This window comes from Dermacentor silvarum, chromosome 4 (assembly GCF_013339745.2).
Source record: "Dermacentor silvarum isolate Dsil-2018 chromosome 4, BIME_Dsil_1.4, whole genome shotgun sequence".
Lineage (NCBI taxonomy): Eukaryota > Metazoa > Arthropoda > Arachnida > Ixodida > Ixodidae > Dermacentor > Dermacentor silvarum.
The window spans coordinates 121,693,642-121,712,512 of record NC_051157.2 but is presented as its reverse complement, the minus strand read 5'-3'; the positions used below and the strand labels follow the sequence as shown (position 1 = coordinate 121,712,512).

Genomic DNA, 18,871 nt, shown 5'->3' with positions numbered 1-18,871 from the left:
TAGGGCCTTTCTACATGACTAAATGTGATTCTACGTGACAGTCGGCTTCGTCACAACTCTCATAGGCCACAGAAGTAGTGCTTGGGATGTTTCCTTTCTGTTTACTTTATTGGCTCTGAAATTAAAGCCAACTTCAAGCAATGTAGTGAAGCCAACTTTCTCTAGAAATAAAACAAGTTTGTTTGGGTGTTCTGCAATATGTAAATGTATTCTTCTGAGTGTACTTCGGGCATTTATTTAGTGTGCCGATTCAATCAAGCACTTAGAAAAATTTGGCCTTTTAAACATTTTTTTCAAAACTAACTCAGGAGGTAAAGGGTTAATGATATGTGAACTCAAAGCAAATAAGTCTAGCTGCAACACAGAACATTAGTTGCCTTGCGTCATTGACAACCTCAGGCACTGCAACAATATATTCTATGGTTTCAGACCTATACTTACCTACAAAAGTGAACAAAATGAATGTGGCCATGGTATAACAAAGCGCTCATATATGCGCAACTAAACGAATGAAAACTAACTGGTAACCTAGCAAAAGAAATCAAGGTGAACATACCTTCACTTATTCATGAGCAGGCAGCTTCATTGTCAGGTGGTTCATGAAACAGTACGTGTGGTAAGGATCTTAATTAGTCGAACAAGGGTGATTGATGACCATCATGTGCAGTGCCTCGGGGAAATGCATGCAGCAGTACAATAGCTGCTTTCCGTTTTTTTTTTTTTTTTTTTTTGCTCATACCACATCAACCAAATAATCACAATTACATCATTAATCGAAAAATTGGAGAGTTACAATTTCCCCGCACAAGGCACTGCTTGCAATAAAATCATATCCAGTGTTTGTCGAATTGGTGCCGCAGTACACCGCCACAACTACAGTTGACCTGCCAAGGGGCGGCCGAGCCCCTCCTTAGAGAATGGAGGGGGGGGGGGGGGGGGGGGAGTGCTCGGACTTTAAGCACTGGTGACTAGAATCTTACTGCTGGCATAAGCATTGGAGCTCATGCATGGTTGAGAGTGGAATTAGGCATGAGATGCATTGCCGCGATGTTTATTGTTCCCCGGGGGCCTGCTCAAAGGGACAAAAACAGTGGACAAAAACAAGACGAAGAACACTTGTTTGATTTTGCGCCAGGACCTACAAATAATAATAATAAAAAATTATGTCGCGGCCCCATTTGTTGTAGTACATATAGGTGCTGCTCGCAGTAAAATGTACCTACAGAGGAATGGGAGTTTGTATATTTGTATGTCGTGCTAGGAGCATATTCAAGAACATGTAAACTAAAATAAAGAAAAAGTTTAAAGGAAGAAAAAAAAATGCGTCGGCCGGGAATCGAACCCGGGCCACCCGCGTGGCAGGCGAGTATTCTACCACTGAACCACCGACGCAGATGTCTTCAAGGCTGAATAGCTTTTATATCAAGGTTATATTACATCAATCATTTAATTCTGCGCATTTATTTAGAGTGTGCAAATCGTCCTTAATTTTACATTGTGGCCAGCGTGCTACATCAGCCGTGCTCCTGAAACTCCAGATCGGTGTCTCTCCTTGACGTCTGCGTGCATGGCTTCGTAGATGCAATCGTACGCGCCCATAAGCGTTTTGTAGCAGACGACTGGCTTGTTGAACTTCAAGAGAGCTTGCTGGCAGGCTAAAGTTGGCACATTATGCTACCAAAGGTAGCATATATAGTAATGCTACCTAATAATATATAATAATATATATGTTATGTAAAAATATACAGTATATATTTATATATACACACCATGTACATATATAAATATTTACATGGTGTGTCCCATCGTATCAAAACGTACGTCAGCCAACGGGGACTACAATGCTCGCCCGAGAAATCTGAACTCATACGAGTCTGGCGAGGCCGGGGTAACCACACAGTCCCCACAGACCCTACACGAAAAATCGAGGTACATCTCAACGGGAGCCTCATACCAGAAACGTCATTGCTCAGGGTGCTGGGCATGTGGCTGCAGTCTAACCAGCGTGCTACACACACCCTTACGCTCCTCAAAACCAGTGTCAAGGCGATATCACGCATGATATCCCGTGTAACATCGAAGAATAGAGGCATGAAGGAAGGGGACACACTCCGACTGGTCCGACAGAGCAGCTCGAGAATTTGCACATAACCGAGCACTCATCACGCCGACTGCAGATAACCCTGACCCAGTTGACCCCGAGTATTCAGCAATCCTGAACTACCACAGAGGGAGTCGCTTGCGATATCCCCCACCCCATCGAATATTAAAGACGGAGGATGCCGCTGCCTGGCGTAGGCTCCAGACAGGCACTTACACGAACCTATACATATTACATCGCCTGCACCCTACAGCCTACAGGGACGAATGCCCGTGGTGTGGGGCCACACCAACCCTATACCACATTACGTGGGAGTGCACGTTACACAACATAGAACACCATGACATGAACACCACGAGGGAGCAATGGGAGGCACTGCTGTCCAGCTCGGCCCTCGACGACCAGCTCAAGCTGATCCAGAGAGCAGAGAAGATGGCAAGAGCCAGCGGAGCCCTGGACTAGGGGCCCCGACCATTAGCGATGCCCCATTGGGGCAAGACAAAACTATCTTTGAATTAAAGTTTATCTATCTACCCATCGTATCAAGAAAGCCGCAGGCCGGGCTGGTATAAAGGTGGTGTTTACCGCGCCTAACAAGTTGGGAAGGCTGTGCAAAAAAGTCAACGAGTGCCGGAGAACACCTGGACTGCACAATAAGCGACATGTCGCCAAACCTGTAGATTACAATAGCAATGTAGTGTATTCAATTCCCACCTCTTGTGGCTGCACTTACATAGGGCAAACGGGACAATGATCGTTTGCGTGAACATGCGTACTATGTCAAGATTACTGGCAGTAATCTGGCTGTTCATTGTGCAAAGTGTGGATGTTCACCACTCCTAGATAACACACGTGTGCTAAGAAGTACAGCAATGAGATGGCCAGGGAAATTTTTGAGGCCTTTTCAATGTGGCAGTTAGGAGCCACCTGTGTAAGTGCCCCATCTATAGCTCTTTGCGATAAGGAACTTAAGTTCCTCAGGAGTTAATCAATTTGGCCTGTGTCCACCATGTGTATTGTTAAATTTGTATTTTTTAGTGTTTCTCATGCATGCGCAGCAGGAGTTGACTGACGATGACTCGCCTCCCCTTTCCCCATTTTTTTCTCTTTCTGCCCCAGGCTTCAATGAAGGTGTTGTTGGCAGTCAGCGCACGTCCTGTGTTCTCTTGTCCGTGTTTTTTTTTTTTTTTTTTTTTTGCGCTGTTTTAAATATTGTCGCGTATACTCTGCTATAGAAAACACGCTGAATAAGAATCCAGGCAAGCGTAAGCGTCGACGCGCGATGCCGAGACGAACCTCGTTCTCTTCTTTTCTCAGTCTCCTCGCTGTGCCACACCATGTGGCATTACCCCCTCTTCAAAAAAAAAAAAAAAAAAAAAAAAAAAAAAAAAAAAAAGGGAAAGCGTACATAGGCTTGACGTGAGAGCGCCGAGATGGCCTAGGACGAACACACAGGCTGTAGTCACAATCACTGTGGTGTGCGATGTAGTCACAAGGCACTGAGGGACGAGAAACAACAAAAATTAGCCTGAGCTGCTGAAAACGTCGGCTATTAGGGGCTATAGTACGGTTTCAACCGCACAACGTGCACAGTCTTAGATTGCGGTTGTCGACGTCGGGGAGGCTGGCTTCCGTCAGGAAGGACTTCGTAATTCACGTCGCTGCAACACTCTGTAAGGTCCGAAGTAGCGACTCAAAAGCTTCTCAGATAGTCCTTTTTCGGCGCACGGGAGTCCAGACCAAGAGTTGATCACCAGGTTGCAACTCGACTTGCCGATGGCGGCGATTGTAACGGTGCGCATCGATTCTCTGTTGTTTCTTTATGTGCACTCGGGCAAGCTGACGGGCTTCTTCCACGCGTTGCACGAAAAGTTCGGCATCTTGGGCGAGATTGAGATGATCGATGACGTCGCACGGCAGCATTGCGTCTAACATAGTCTGCACTTCACGGCCGTAAACGAGGTAAAACGGCGCGAAGCGTGTTGTTTCTTGCGTAGCAGTGTTATAGGCAAACGATACGTAAGGGAGTATCTCGTCCCATATCTTGTGCTGTACGTCGACGTACATAGACATATCATGTCAGTCATCGTTTTGTTCAGTCGTTCGGTCAAGCCGTTTGTCTGCGGATGATAGGCAGTTGTCCTTCGGTGGGTCGTGTAGCTGAGTTTAAAAACGTCTTCAATGAGCTGTGCCGTAAAGGCTTTGCCTCGGTCTGTGATGACATGCGATGGGGCGCCATGCATGGCGTAGGACGATGCTCTGTATGAAAAACTGGGCAACCTCGGAAGCTGTGCCTCGAGGCAGCGCCTTTGTCTCAGCATACCGCGTCAAATAATCTGTGGCGACCATTATCCACCTGTTGCCAGAAGATGACAGTGGAAACGGGCCCAGAAGATCCATGCCGACCTGGTCGAAAGGTTTGCTAGGTGGGTCAATCGGATTCAGCAATCCCGCAGGCTTCACAGCTGGCGACTTTCGGCGCTGGCATTCACGGCAGGCTTGGACGTACCGCTTAACACACTCGGCAAGTTTCGGCCAGTAGTAGGATTTGCGCACTCTATCAAGCGTTCGCGCAAAACCCAAATGGCCAGACGGAGGCTCGTCATGACAGGCGAACAAAACTTCGGCACGGAGGTCTGCTGGAACGACCAAAAGGTAGGTCTTGTACTTGTTGCTGGCAGCGGAGTTCTTCTTATACAAGACGCCATCTCGTAAACAAAAAGACGACAATCCTCGAGCGATATGCCGCGGTATTGATGGGTTTCGTCCTTCCAGATGTTCGAATATAGGCCGTAGTGCGTCGTCTGCGCGCTGCCGTGTGGACAAATCAGTAACGCTTACGACCCCAAGGAAAGCGCCGTCGTCCTCAATGTCTTGGTCGGTAGAGTCGATAGGGGCGCGCGAGAGTGGGTCGGCGTCTTCGTGTATGCGGCCCGACTTGTACACGATGCTCACATCGTACTCCTGCAAACGTAGACTCCACCGTGCCAGTCGTCCAGAAGGGTCCCTTAGATTTGCAAGCCAGCATAACGAGTGGTAATCGGTTACCACTTTGAATGGGCGGCCGTAGAGATAAGGTCGAAATTTGGCCAGTGCCCATACGACGGCAAGACACTCTTTCTCTGTGGTGGTGTAGTTGCTCTTTGCACGCGATAGCGTGCGACTTGCGTATGCGATCACTCTTTCAATGCTTTCCTGCCGTTGTGCAAGCACCGCACCAAGGCCAACGTTACTGGCGTCTGTATGAACTTCCGTCTCCGCCTCCTCTTCAAAGTGAGCCAAAACTGGTGCTGACACCAGACGCTGTCGAAGCTCGGTGAAAGCAGTCTCTTGCTCTGCGGCCCAGACGAACGATACATCGTCCCTCGCGAGGCGAGTGAGCGGCTCCGCCATCTTCGAAAAATTTTCGATGAAACGCCGGTAGTATGCGCAAAGACCCAGGAAGCGTCGGACACCCTTCTTGTCGGTCGGTGTTGGAAACGTGGCTACAATGGCAGTTCTCGCGGCATCGGGGCTAACGCCTTCCGCGCTGACGACGTGTCCCAGAAACATCAGCTCCTTGTAGCCGAAATGACACTTCTGTGGCTTAAGAGTGAGGTTAGCCGATCGGATGGCTTCGAGAACTTGCCGCAGTCGTTTCAGGTGGTCGTCAAATGTCGCCGAAAAAACAACCACGTCGTCGAGGTAGACGAGGCAGCTTTGCCACTTCAGACCAGCGAGAACGGTGTCCATCATTCGCTGGAAAGTTGCTGGTGCTGAACAGAGACCGAAAGGAAGCACTCTGAATTCGTAAAGGTCATCTGGAGTGAAGAAAGCAGTTTTTTCGCGGTCTCGTTCATCTACCTCAATTTGCCAGTAACCGCTCTTGAGATCGAGAGACGAAAAATACTTAGCTCGCCGCAACCTGTCTAAAGAGTCATCGATACGTGGTAGTGGGTACACGTCCTTCTTGGTAACATCGTTCAGGCGTCGATAATCAACAAAGAAACGAAGCGTTCCGTCTTTTTTCCTGACCAGAACGACCGGGGAAGACCACGGACTGTACGAAGGCTGAATGACACCATCATCTAGCATCTCCTTGACTTGGGCTTGAATTGCCTCACGTTCTTTCGGCGAGACACGATAAGGCTGTTGTTTGATCTCCCTTGCGTCGTTAGATGTCGTTATTCAGTGCTTCGTGATTGGCGTTTGGCCCACCTTAGTAGACCGAGCGAAGCACGCGCGGAATTCGGTCAAGAGTTCCTGCAGTGCGTTCTTTTTGTCGTCCATAAGCTCAGGGTTTACATCGATGTCTCTGAGCGAACCGTCGTCTGTGTCCACTTCAGAAAGCAAAACACTCGACGATCTCCGTGGATGGTTCCGTGTAGGCGACGGCAGTGCCACGAAAAATGTGCCGATGCTCAAAAGTGAAGTTGGTAACGAGGACCGCTGTCTGGCTATCACGAAGTTCCACAAGACTTCGCGCTACACAAATACCTTGGGTCATCAGCATAGAAATGTTGCCTTCTACAATGGCTTGACCATCGTGTAGCTCGTCGGACTTGACCGGAACCATAACACTCGCACGCGGCGGTATCGTGATGCTGTCGTCCGAAACGCGAAGTGCGGATCTGTGTCCAACGGCGTCGGTCTGTGCTGATGCCCTTTGTGTCGAAAGCGTGATGCAGCGCTCGCGGAGGTCAATAATGGCGCAATATTCCCGGAGAAAGTCCATCCCAAGAATTAAATCGCGGGAACACTCGCGTAGAACCAGACAAGTGGCGAGAAAAGCAGCACCGCGAATTTCTACTCTGGCTCTGCATAAGCCAAGCGGAGTGACGACATGGCCACCCGCCGTACGAACTGGTGTCCCATCCCAGGGCAACGTTACTTTTTTCAGAACGCTCGCCAGTTTGCCACTAAGAATGGAGTAATCGGCGCCGGTATCTACAAGCGCACTCATCTTTCTGCCGTCGATCAACACAGGTATGTCCAGTGACATCTTGTTCGCGGGAACTGGTTCTGGCGTCATCGTGTTTTCGTTGTTGTGCGGTCTTCGGGACGATACGAGGTCTTTAGCGCGTCGAGTATCAGCGGCTCCGCCTCGGAAGGTCGCTGACGTCAGTTTTCCCGGCGTGGACTTGGTGATCTCCCTTGCGTCGTCCTCGAGGTGGTATCACGAGCAGGGAAATATCGCCGCGGTGAGGGTGAACGTGACTGCCGCTGCGATGTGTCCGGCCTGCGCTGCTGGTCGAGGAATTCTGCGATGTCGGGAGGCCGTTGGCCGAACCTAGGTCGTGGCGAATCGACAGAAAAACCCCGCAGTCCGAGTCGTCGGTAGGGGCACTCCCGATACACATGACCCGCTTCGCCGCAGTGGTAGCACAGCGGTCGTCGATCGGGTGCTCGCCAAACCTCTGATTTCCTCGCGGATATTCGGCGGTCGTCGAAGTACGGTAGCGGGGTTGTCGGAGCGGCTTGCACCGCCTGCAACGCGACTGGCGACGCAACATAAGTAGGTGCAAAAGCTTGGGCGGGGCTCAGTAATGTTTCCGCGTAAGTCTTGCGCCGGGACTCGCTTGGTAGAGGTGATGCTTCGCTGCTGGAAAGAGATGCCTGTAGTGCCTGCTGTACTTCGTTGCGTACGGCGCTGGCGAGGGAGCTGACTGAAGGTGGCGACGTACCGTGGTGCTTCTGCAGCTCGTCGCGCGCCACGGAGCGAATCAGCTCGCAAAGCAAGGCGACGTCGCACCCGAGGCCTACCGGCGTATCCGGAGTGCAGGCGGCATTGACTTGCTGGTTGTACATGTTCGACCGTTGCTGAAGCGTCTTCTCCATCGCGGTGGCTTCGGTGAGGAACTCCGCAACAGTCATGGGCGTATTCCGAACAAGACCACCAAAGAGCTGCTCCTTAACGCCTCTCATCAGATGACGCACCTTCTTCTCTTCCGACATGCTCGGGTCGGCACGCCGAAAGAGACGCGTCATGTCCTCCACGTACATCGTGACGCTCTCGTTGGGCTTTTGAACGCGTGATTGGAGGGCCCGCTCCGCTTTTTCCCGGCGATCGGGGCTGGAGTAAGTCTCCAGTAGCGTGCGCTGGAACTCAGGCCAGGATGACAGGGCACTTTCGCGGTTCATAAACCACGTGCGAGCACCATCCTGGAGACTGAAGTAGACGCGCCTGAGTTTGGTGTTGTTGTCCCACTCGTTACACGCAGCCACGCGCTCGAACTCCGCCAGCCAGTCTTCCACGTCTTCAAATGTGTCGCCACGAAAAGCCGTTGGCACTTGGGGATTCAGCACCATTAGGTAAGTCGGTGTCACCCTTTCCGTAGAATTCGTAGTGGTCGCAGTCATCCCTTGTTCCTGGAGGTTTCCAAATTCTGGGGCGAGGCCTCGGATTCGCCGGCTTGTGCGGTGAACTGGAGTCAGCTCCAATTGTGGGGCGAGGTTCTTGCTGCCTAGTGGGGTCTCCTGCATAAGTTGAGCGTACCCAGCAAGCTCCACCAAATTGTCGCGTATACTCTGCTATAGAAAAGGGTGAGTCTATTCTCCCGGCAGCATTTGTACCAGCACGCACCTCCTATTGGCGCTCGGAAGTCACATGACAAACTGCCGGGGGAAAAACGGCCTGAAGGTGCGCCCTAACCTAACATCACATAACCTAATATCACCTAATCTAACCTAGCATAACATAACATAACCTAACATAACACCCTAACCTTCCAAGAGCCAATAGGAGGTGAGTGCCGGCAGAAATTCGTTGCAGAAGTTCTCCCGGCTGCTGGGAGAATAGCCACTGCCTGTAGAAAACATGCTGAATATAGAAAACATGCTGAAACAGGCAAGCGTAAGCGTCGACGCGCGATGGTATGGTATGGTATGGTATGGTATGCCTTATCTGATGGCGCATACCCACTGCGGGGGATTGGCCAAGATTTGGGTGGGATTAGGCAATCTTTTTTAATATTAAAATCGGTAAAGCTAAATGGAGAAAATGAACAAAAATAAAATATCTAAGAATTCAAGAAAATCTATTTGAAGCATTTATAAATTCCTCCACGGCTGAGCAAATATCCCTGTGGCACTTTCCAAGAGAGGAGGCTCCTAAAGAAAGGATGTTTAGAATAGAAAAGCTTAAACCAAGCTGTGCAAATTTTGATTCTAGAATATTTTTCCTTAAAGAAGAAAAACGTCGGCAGAATATGAAAAAATGATGTATTGTTTCATCTTCTCCACAGAATGGGCACAGAGGGGAGGGCACCAGACCAGCCCTGTGACGATAGAAGTTTAATATTGGTACCCGACAACGTAATCGGGTAAAGATGACTTCAGTTTTTCTGGTGTGAAAGGAATTTTTGGGCCAAGGGAATAGGAGGTGTCGATATTCTGAGAAATTAGCTACAGCCGGGTTCAAGAAGTCTTGAATAATTGAATATCTCCTGAATCTAGTAGTCGTTAGGTAAGCTATTGTAGGAAGTAATCGTAATACAGGGCCACTGAGGGCCGCTCTCGCGAGACTGTCAGCCATTTCGTTCATGACTAATCCTTTATGTCCAGGCACCCAAAGCAATCTAATTAAATTTATGTGGGCAGGCACTAGAAAATGAAATGTACGTAAAAGGTTAGTGACACTATTTGCTGTGAGCGAGGAACATAAAGATAAAGAATCTGTTATTATTACTACCGCTGATATTGATGAATTTAGTTTGCGTAGGGCTAGAACTACAGCTAGAAATTCAGCCAGAAATACGGAAAAGAAGTCCGGAATCCTGATTGCGAATGACCAATTTAGAGCAGGAGAGAAAATGCCAATTCCAGATTTTTCTTCACACTGTGAGGCGTCTGTCGCAATGACCGTACTTATTGATAAACTTAATAAATGGTCTTGTAATAGGCCGTTTAATATATTATAAGAAAGGAGTTTTGCGTTGTTTGGGTAGATGTCATCATATATGATTTGTAGGTTTTCTCGCACATCACAAATAGGCGGCACCTCCCAGATACGTACATTTAAGGGATTGATTAATGTTTGTACGAAGACCACCTGGGGTGTATGAAAACGAGGCCAGTGTATTCCGAAGAATAGTGCAGGCTGGGAAATGAATATGTATTCTAATCTTGTAATAGGGGATTCATACAATTTTAAGATTGTTTGCACCGTCAGTAAGCGAAATCTACACAATATTGAGGGCAACCTGACTTCTTGGTGTAGTATGTTATTGGCAACACATTTGGGTAATCCACAACACAGTCGTAGGGCTTCCCGCTCAAGCAGAACAAGGGGACGTAATTTATAAGCTGGCGCACCGGAAAATAATACACATCCAAATTCTAAAATGGGCCGCACATACATTTTATATATCATTAAAAGTGGATCTCTCCGCATTCCGGACCGACTGTTGCACAGCTTACGAAGCATACCAACGGCTCTCACTCCTTTTTTAACTATTTGGTCAATATGGCCGAGCCAGCTGAGGGAACCGTCATATACTACACCTAAATATTTCACAGACTCCACTTGAGGTATAGTCTCGAGGCGATAAGATAGCGATATGTTAACAGGATTGTTAAGAGGGAAAACCAATATCGAGCATTTTCTAACGTTAAGTGAAAGGCGAATTTTGTTTAACCAGGTTTCTATGGCATAGAGGTAGTTTTGTAGTCGATAATATAGAGAGTGGATATCACTGTCTGATGCGAAGAAAGCAATGTCATCTGCGTATACGTAATGTTTGTACATCTTGATGAAGAGGAATGGAACACATCAGAATGTTAAAAAGTAGTGGTGAAGTGACAGCTCCTTGAGGAACACCACGTGATTGATTATAAATACTCGAGGAAAAGCCTCTTAGAGAGCAGTAAAATGTTCTTCCGTTTAAAAATTCATCAATCCAGTTTGAAAAATAATTTGGAATCTCTAGACTTCGCAATATATCTAATACGATTAAGTGTTCAACGCTGTCGTATGCTTTGGAAATGTCTAACGTCACGAGAGCACCTATTTGCCTCTGTCGCCGTGCTAATTTTATTCTACTTTCTAAGTCCACGTGAGCATGCCAAATGGAACATGATGGTCGGAATCCAATTTGGCAGGGGCTAAGCAAGTCTTTGTTCTGTATAAATTTAATCATACGGGCATATAGAATTCTTTCGATTAATTTAACCAAATTTGAAGTTAGGGCAATTGGTCTAATATTATCTATTGTATATCCTTCCCCATGATTTTTAAGAATTGGGATGATTTTAGCGATTTTCCACGCAGACGGAATCCATGAAAACCGAATCGAGTAATTTACAACAGCTAAAAGGTCATTAGAAGCTTCCTTAAATAAGATTCTGATCATAGCAGATGTTACCCCATCCACGCCGGGAGCTGAATCTGGAAGCCGCTCCACAATTTCAGCCAATTCCAACATAGAGATTTCTGTAAAATCATCTGATGCCCTACGTAAGCGAGAACAACTTGGCAATACGGAAGAAAATCTAAGCTCTAATCCCTTCGCAATTTCTTCTAGTGATTGTTCTATTTCATCGCTACTTAAGATTATAGAGTCAATATTAATTTGACGTGGAAGAACTTTTCTACTGCGGAGAAATCGGAACAATGCGCGCTTATTTTTATTGTTAGACAGGAAATCAAAATGCTTACAGTCGAATTCATCTTTGGCTTTTGAAACTGTATGTTTAAAGATTGCTCGAAAAAATTTGTAGTCACTCCAATTTTGCGGACTCTGGTTATGTAATAATTTTTTCCAAGCAGCTTTTCTCTTTCTGTAGTCTCGGGTGCATTCTTCATTCCACCAAGGGCTGTAAGAATTTCTTTTATTCAATCTAATCTCAAATTGAGCCTTTTTTTGAGAGTTTTCCAAAGCGGAACAAATAATCGTGGTTTTTTGTTCTGTAGGCGCATCAGACAGAGATGAAAGGGCATTTCGTAAGCATTTTTAAAAAAATGTCGTAGTTTATAAAAGTTCGAACCTGGTCACTCATAAATGTTACAGGACGGGCAACTTCAAATACTATTGGAAGGTGATCGCTGTTTGTCGAACACTCAACAGTCGACCAAGAAGTTACGGAAAGACTCGGGCCACAGAATGTAAGATCTATTGAAGAGTAAGATTGACCTCGCACAAACGTAATAGATCCGGAGTTAACACACGTTAGCCGATTGTCCAACGACCAGTTCCATAGTCGGGTGCCGCACAAATCTGTTCTTAAACCCCATGAGATATGGTGAGAATTGAAATCACCTGCGATTAGAATTTCACGTCCGCAAGAGTTAATAACACTATCCAGTGTGCTAATGTCCTGTACGCCAGATGGAAAATATGCATTAACTACGGTGAAGGGACAACATCCAGGAAGAACTAGCTCTATCGCTAGGATTTCACACTCTGGAGTAGAAACTTGAAATGAAATTTTAGCCTTATGGCAAATTCTAGATGAAATGAGTGTAATTAATCCGCCACCTCTTGTAGGACGGTCTAAACGAAATGATCTGTAGAATTTTATTTGAAAAGATTTCGCAGAATTTAGCCACGTTTCTTGTAACATAATTAAATCAGGATTAAGTTGAGAAGTTAGACAAGATAAATCTACTGAAGCAGAGTATAAAGAGCGGCAGTTCCACTGAAGCACTTTTAGCGATCCTATGTTTTGGAAAGTGCAGCAGCCGAAACTGCCTTCTGTAGAATGCTTTGCTTTAGCACAGCACTGGACTGACTTTTCTTAGCTTTTGAGTGAGGACCGGGGGAAGAGTCTTCATTGATAGAAGACATGGTTCTTTTATATGCTCGAGAATTTAGTTCCACCTCTGTCATTTCCAAATCTGTGTTAATCACATTACCAGTTGTAGGGCCCTTGGAAGATGAAGTCGAAGGTTCAATATCATCATTGGAAGGAATGGTATCTGAGCTTTTATGACTAGCTTGGTGCTCAGAATCAACTGTTTGCGTTGTCACAGGAGTTGGGCAGGTAGTTTGCATCAAATGAGACAAATGACTAGAGATAGCTTGTGAGATACATTCACCCAGGCTCATTGCCAACCGCTCCATAGCTTTGGTAACTGCCTTTTCCACAGCGGCCTCTATAGTTGCAGTAAGTGATAGGTCCGCGGTAAGATTTTGTCTGCCTATAATCCCCGCATAGCCAGATGCCCTTTCTTTCACAATGTTTATTGCCTCCATCCTAGAGCAGCGTCGTCGGTCTATTATTTCAATAACTTGTAATTCTTGAGCCCTAACAGAACAGTTAGAATAATCGGCTGGGTGATTTCCATCACAGAGACAGCATCGCTCTTCTTGGGCACTACAATCACTTTGAGCGTGTTCGTCCCCACATGCGCAACAACGTTGTTTAGACTTACACCCTGCCATACTATGGCCGTACCGCCAGCAATTACGGCATTGGAGCGGACGCGATGCCAGGGGTTCAACTCTGAATACAAGGGGCCACACCTTTAGTTCTGATGGGCAGGAAGTTCCAGCAAAAGTTGCAATCACCGATTCTGTTGGGACCCGCTTATTGTCTACCATTCGATTGCATCGGTAAACAGCAATTACTCCAGTCCCAGACAACCTAGGTTCTCTAGTGTTTCAGCAGGAGAAAGATCAGCATCGACACCTCTGACTATTCCCTTAGTGCAGGCGAGGTGAGCAGGGATGTAGGCACTCACCGGTAATGACGCGAAAGATGAACACCTAAGCAAATCCGCGACACAGGACTGGTCTGGCAATCGACACACGATACCTCCGCGGCCGAACTGCCTCACTTCCGTGATGGTCTGGTATGAAGATGTAGCAGCCTGCAGAGCTTTCTGGATCGCCTGGGGGTTGGTCAGACGTATAGAGCCTCCATTTGAAGGAACCAGAGCCACCGGGATGCTGCTCACACCCCTGCGGATGAACAAATCTAGAGGTAATTCATCCGTTGGAGTAGAGGCCGTCCAAGGGGAAAAACCCCCGCCGGGGGAGTTCTTGGACATTAGTTTAGGATGAAGCTGATGTTAGAGTAAGTGATACCTCAATAAATAAGATTAGTAAAGCCTAATATCACCCAAAACCTGGCCAAGAGACAGGAGCCACAGCGAACGCTTCCGAACGCCAGAGCACGCGCCCACGGTCACCACGCTCTGACCAAAGAAACGTGTGCTTCCAGACGAACCTCGTTCTCTTCTTTTCTCAGTTCCCTCGCTGTGCCACACCATGTGGCAATATGAATGATCCGTACCAACTAGCTCGCACCCAAACCCTTCTGAGACCCGGGGCCGTGTTTTTCTTAAATGATTGGGCTGCTATACGTACACCTCTGTTACCGATATGGGTTCGTCTAGTACCGGGTTTGGTGGCCCTTTGTAGTTGGTTTTCCCGTACTGTTGGTTCGCTGCTGCGCCAACGTAGATTTCTTTAAGTTTTTCTGTTAGCTGGATGTTTGTTCCCGTGTATTCACTCTTTAGTAGTTTGAGCGTTCTGTTTGTGGCTGTTTTTGTAGTTGTGGGGTCCATAATGCTACGAAAGATTGCCCACGTCTTCTTCGTGTGTAGTGTTCCCTGCATAGAGTCGCAGAATTGCCTCCACTTGTTATGGTATAAGGTTTGAGGGTACTCAATCGCTTCCTGCGCTAGCTCTGCGGTGCGTATTTTGAGCCTTCTGTTGTGTCTTTGCCTTTTCCATTTTTAGTTAGGCTGCGTCGAGCTTCCCATAAGTGTAAGAGATGTCCGTCTACGGCCGGTGTTTCGGTTGGGATTTTCATATTTTTTGTTGTTTTGCCATGTATGTCCCTAATGTAAACGGCCCAGGATGTCGCGTTTTCCTCGCTATGGGGTCGGTTTGTTGAGCCCTAAACGCCGTCCAGTCCGTTATCACGGCGGATCCCATATTCGTCCTCCTTAATTTCGGGGAGTTTATTGATAATGTTATTATGTTATGATCGCTGCCTAAATTTTGTTCCGTGTTTGTCCACCTGACACGATTCGGGTCGTTGGTGAACGTTAAGTCCGGTGTCGTGTCTCTTGCTACGCTATTGCCCATGCAAGTGCACACACTTAAAAATAAACTTAGTAAATAGCTAGTAAATGCACGTTTTTACTAAGTTACTGTGTATTTTACTACCTTCTGACTAGTTCTGTACTAGCCAGCGGTTAGTAAAGCTAGTAAGTGCTGCCTTTACTAACCAGAAATGCTTCTTAGTAGTTTTTACTAAGTAACTACTAAGCAACTACTAACTCGTCTGGCCTTGGCCTATTATGCTGTGATGGTGACAGTCTTATGCGAAATTGAGATAAACTGTAGTGTTGCTCAATATGTTGGATTAACAGTTATATGCGACGTCTTAGCACACATATGTACAGACAGTAGGCTTTAGACATTTTTGCACAAAGCTATGAACATTTAATCAAATACATAGGTTCTCACCGGTGCCACATGTGCTCCCTCAAACTCGTGAAGTTGCTCTTTCAGTAAGTGTTGCGTAGCACCTTGGTCGTTCTGTTTGTATGTCCTTGCTTGTCGTTGTTTGTTGGAGATAGTAGTACATTCTTGCCCGGAATCAGCGCGCTTTCATGTCCTTGGTAATAAAATTAACATTAAGTGTATGTATATACGTATCATCAATTAATGCGATAGGCCGCGGTTCTTTTTTTTTCATGTATATTCTTTTACTTTCTTATGCTTTCACAATACCATCGACTTCATATGGCAATGCAAGCGGCACTTATAAATCGAATAGGCGCCATTGTATTGTTGGTAATTATGTTTCAGTTGCGTTAGTAACTGCACTACCGAGGTAGTATTAAGTTAGTACTAAGTTAGTGTTTTTTTACTAGCTTCAGCAGGTAGTGAAAAGTACTAACCATCATTTTACTACCTGCACTTACTAAGAAGGTAGTGCTTTTTGGGACTAGTAACGTGTTAGTATTTACTTAGTGAATATGACGACCTTTTTTTTTTTTAAGAGTGTGGGCATTCCTGGGAGTGTTATTAATTCAAGACCCCTTTGTTCCGTTGATGCCAGTAATGTGTTCCCTTTAACTGTATCGTTCTGCTAACCCCAGTGCGAGTGTGGTGCATTGAAGTCCCCTAGTATTATAATGTTGTCCCCCCTCAAAGCTTCCTGCGTCGTAAAAACCACGAGGCGGCTAAAGTCTACCTGTTTCTCCCTGGGCGAATCGTCTTTGCTTTGTTTCTTTTGTATGGCCATATTGTGATTATCTGGCGTTGTATCTCGTAGTCTGGTATGTGCTTAACACAAAGCGCGACATCCTTTTTGGAATAAGTAGCGTTTTGCGGGAAAGCGGGGTTCCAATGGGTATCGTAACCCCTCCGCTTCGGTATCTGACTGCCAATTTCTTGGATGCATATAATGTCTGGCGGGATTGGTGCCGACTCTATGTATTGTGTTAGAACTTTCTGTTTGGTTTTGAGTGTGCGACTGTTCCATTGCCACACCTCGAGGTTATCGGGTAATCTGTTTCCGTGGCTAGCCGTGATTGGTGCCTTCGCTATCCGTCGTCTCTAGAGTTTTGGGACGGCGGGTCGGAGCTCCCGGGCTGTCACTAGTGCGCTTGCGGGCGGCTGATTTTGTGGAATTGATCAATGCGTCTACCTGTCGCTTCAGCGTACGTATTTCTGCGAACGTGAGCTGAATATGGCGTGTCATTTCGGAAATTTTCTATTGTCTGTTGGTTCCGGCTGTTCCGGGGTGCTTGTTATTGATCTGGTCGCGGTTAACTTTGGTTTTTGAGATTGTTTGAGAGCGGCCAGCTCCTGCTTAATCTCGGCCAGACTAGCTTTTAGAAGGCGGTTTTCCTCAATTATTCTTTGATATTCTGGATTTTGAGTAATTGGTTTGGCATTGCGAGATACGACCTGAGCCAAGCTTACCTGCAGTTTCGCCGTCGATTTTGGTTGGCCAGCAGCTCCTTGGACTGTGGTTTGTTTTGTAGGATGGGTTTGGGGTGGGGTGGGGTCTTGGTGTTCTTTCCAAGGTTTTGGAATCTCGTTCTCAATCTGGAGCGGGATCATGAGCTGGAGCTGGATTTTGGTCTGGACCCCCTCTTTCCTCATGAAGCTCTGCAGGTTTTCGCTGTAGCGCACTTCTTTGTCCTCGGATGCGAACCATCTTGGATGGTTCCTGTAGGTTCCCGAGGCGGTGTCTCCTTTTTTCTGGGTTTTATTTGGGTTTTTCTGCGGGTAGCGGCGAGCTTGCTTTTTAGTATTTCTCTGCAGCTGCGGTCCCCGGTCACGTGTTCTCCACCGCATGTGGCACACCGCGGCCCTGCGGGCTGCAGTCGTGCCCTTCTGATGGTTTTCGAGTGCCGCAGATTTTGCAGGCAGGAAGTTCTGGTTGCGGGCACACTGTCCGTCCGATGTCCGACTTGTTGGCAGATTTTGCACACTTGCACCGTGTTGCGATACGGGTAACAAACGAGTTCGCCCCCATGATAATACACGTATCGGGGGACAAAAGGTCCATAGATGGTGACAACCGCCCTTTTAGAGTCTCCTAGCATTCTGGCTTGGATCACTTCGACGTTTTGCGTGCGGACGCGGAGATTTCGCTTTATGGTTTCAGGTGGAGTGTGCGGCGGCAGTCCGTGGATGACCCCGCGTACTGCCCCTTCGCCTGTTGCAACGTACGCGTTTACCGCGTGTGGCCTGCCGTTTGTCACCATAGATGTCAGTTTGCGCACATGCTCTGCTACGTACCTCTTGGTCGGGGGGCGAAACTATCGCGATGTTTCAGCCGCGTTTTATGCGTAGCAAGAACTGCTCACCTGTGCCTTTGTTTTGGCAAGCCTTGATGAGCGCGTCGGCTAACATGGGGCTTGTCAGGGTCCGCATCGGTAGGCCCTGGTGAGGCCCTGGTGAGGACCTTGAAGTCGTCGCGCGGCAGCGGCGGTAGTTTCCGGAATTTTCTGGGTCTATGGTGAAATATAGATTTTTCTTCGTTTTGGTTAGGAGGGCCGTTCCTCGGCGCTTGTTGGCGTTCCCTCGCTTTCCTCTTTCTTTGGCGGAGAGTGAGCACCGTCCTCCAGCCCTCATCGTCGTCTTTGGTAACGTGCGGGGTCGTGCGGGTACGCCGTTCGGAGTTGGTGTCGGCTCTCTCGCCGGCCTTAGTGGCTGGTTTTGGACGTGGTTGAGCCTCGGAAATATCCATCCGCTCTTCTGTGGTCGATTCACGGCTTGTTGACGCACGCGCTGGGCTGTTTTCCGCTCCAGACGTTGGTGCACGGGCCGCCATCTCCATCGGCGTCGTTGAGGCGGCGTTCGCCGGCGTTGCTGGCGCAGCCGCCGCCGCCGTCTTTTACCCGGAAGGTTTACCTCGGCTGCCCCGTGATGGAGGTCTACTTTCGGTAGTGAATCCGCGGAAATCGGTCCTAGGTCCAAAAACCCGCTCGACTTCACAGATGAAATGATGTGCACTTTTCGGGTGTAGCAGGAACTGGGCCGCCCGAAAAACATGAAAACTACGGAGCCCGACGTGAGCGCGTCTGTTGTACAAGTGCGACCGTTGAAGTCACACACAATCGTAGAGCACTACAGTTTACATACGCAGTTGTACCGATAAGAACAATGGGAACTGTAACGCCACGCTACCCAGACGAACTGTATATATCTGCATTGCATTACGCGCGTCACGCAATGCATTCCCGGCCGTCACCCTGGGTAGGCCGCGGGTGCAGCGCACGGCAGAAAAAAAGGCTGCCGTACGCGAACGTAAGCGCGAGCGCGATTGCGTATCGGCAACGGCATGCAGTCCGTGACAGTGTGAGTGTGTGCGTGTAAT

The 18,871-nt window shown here is 47.7% G+C and overlaps 1 non-coding gene across 1 annotated transcript; it reads right to left on the bottom strand.

Annotated features, from left to right (window-relative positions):
• Positions 1-1,321: 1,321 nt before the first annotated feature.
• Trnag-gcc (transfer RNA glycine (anticodon GCC)) lies at positions 1,322-1,392 on the bottom strand. The gene has a single exon. It is a non-coding gene; the product is annotated as a tRNA-Gly (tRNA).
• Between the last annotated feature and the right edge of the window lie 17,479 nt (positions 1,393-18,871).